Source organism: Mus caroli, chromosome 11 (genome assembly GCF_900094665.2).
Source record: "Mus caroli chromosome 11, CAROLI_EIJ_v1.1, whole genome shotgun sequence".
Taxonomy (NCBI): Eukaryota; Metazoa; Chordata; class Mammalia; order Rodentia; family Muridae; genus Mus; species Mus caroli.
Window position 1 is genome coordinate 100,272,650 of NC_034580.1, and position 1,798 is coordinate 100,274,447.

Consider the following 1,798-nt stretch of genomic DNA (forward strand, 5'->3'; position numbering starts at 1 on the left):
CTCACTCTGTAGCCCAGGCTGGCCTCGAACTAAGAAATCCGCCTGCCTCTGCCTCCCGAGTGCTGGGATTAAAGGCGTGCGCCACCACGCCCGGCTTGACAGAGACCTTTCTTGAATCCTTCCATGCTCTCCCCACTTCAGCTCCTAGCTCCTACTTCCGTAAAGATGGATTCCTCTGTGTCAGATTCTGGCAGATGCGTCCTCCTTCTTCTCAGGGACCCAGCTACTGCATCACCTCTGTGAACGACAACTCATTCTCGCTAGTGGCCCTTTAAGCATGATCTAAGATGCCCAATGCCGTCTCTGACCTGTGCCCACACCATGGTAAAGATGTCAGCATCCTTGGCTGCACAGCCTGCTGGCAGACTTACAGTGCACCTTTGCTCAGTCACCCTTCCCATATCCTGTTGTGTCCCCCGACTGCCATTCAGCAGATCCCAAGCCGGAGGAAACAGAAGCCAAGTGTCTCTCTGGGTCATGCATTCAAGACCATGGGGCCAAGATAAGCAGGCCGGCACCTGACTGTTATCCTAGCATTTGGTAGGCTAAGCTGGAAGGATCAAGAGTTCAAGGCCTGCTGAGTTACACAGTGAGTGCAAAGCCAGTATGGGCTGCAGAGCAAGACTCTAGGGTTCCACTCCAGCCCCAGGCCACTCACCTTTGGGTGGGTTTAGAGTTGATAATTTCCCAGCTGTTGATGGAGTTAGGGCCTCACCTTGTGCTTTCTTGAGCACATGTTTGCTGCTTCTTGGGTGCTCAGTAAAGCTGCTCAAGGATGCTGTGTGACTCTCTACCTTTGGGAGGCCTGTCTCCCTAGAGAGCAGGAAACCTTGTGCCTCCCTGGGAACATTCAAAGCCAGTAGAGATACCAACTCCTGCAGTGCCTTCTGCCCTGCCCCTTGAGATTTATGATTTCCTCATGCCCCTTGCTGAGCTCAGGCATGATACCATCCACATCAGGGGCAGGATATCACACTACTGCACTAGTATGGGAAGATGGATAGACTCTCAGCGCCAGGGCAGTCACTGGTGGAGTCCGGGAATGCCTCTTTATCTCTGCTAAGGACTCCGTGACTGCTTCCTTGGGTTTGCTGTCACTCTGAGTCTGTCTTCCATTTCCTTAATCTTACTCCGACCAGACCTACTCTTGGACTTTGCCTTCCAGGCAGTTGACACAGTGTATGGCCAGTACTGTGTTATCTGACAAGGAACTGTCACATACACACATAAAAAGCAGCATAAAAGACCTAGAAGTGTCTGAGCTGATAACCGGTCTGGTGGAGAGCTTCTAAATTCACTTCCTGTGGCCACACCCTCAGACAGCCATCTGGCTACCCTGGACAAGCAGTGACTGGGGCTCTTTCCTTGTGCCGGCCTTGGGAAGGGTGCTGGTTTGTAGAGACTGACCACCTCGGTCTAGAGACAAGGCGGATGGCCCAGCTGGCACTGTATGAAATGCTTCTGGAAGGCAGCAGCCTTTGGTGTGCCTCAAGGCCTTGAGGTCAGCTTGGGTCGCCTAGCTTTATAAACCCCCATCTAGACTAGTGTGGTGTGTCATCCCATTGCTGGGTCCTGTTTGCCCCTTATTCTTTTTTTGTTTGTTTGTTTTTGTTTTTATTTTTGGTCTTTTTTTTGGTGGGTTTTTTGTTTTGTTTTGTTTGGTTTGGTTTTGTTTGTTTGTTTGTTTGAGACAGGGTTTCTCAGTATAGCCCTGGCTGTCCTGGAACTCACTTTGTAGACCAGGCTGGCCTCGAACTCAGAAATCTGCCTGCCTCTGCCTCCCGAGTGCTGGGATTAA

The 1,798-nt window shown here is 51.3% G+C and overlaps 1 protein-coding gene across 14 annotated transcripts in view; it reads left to right on the forward strand.

Moving 5' to 3' along the window:
- Nucleotides 1-1,798, forward strand: part of Mapt (microtubule associated protein tau) — a 103,799-nt gene that overhangs the window by 63,085 nt on the left and 38,916 nt on the right. The window lies entirely within an intron of this gene.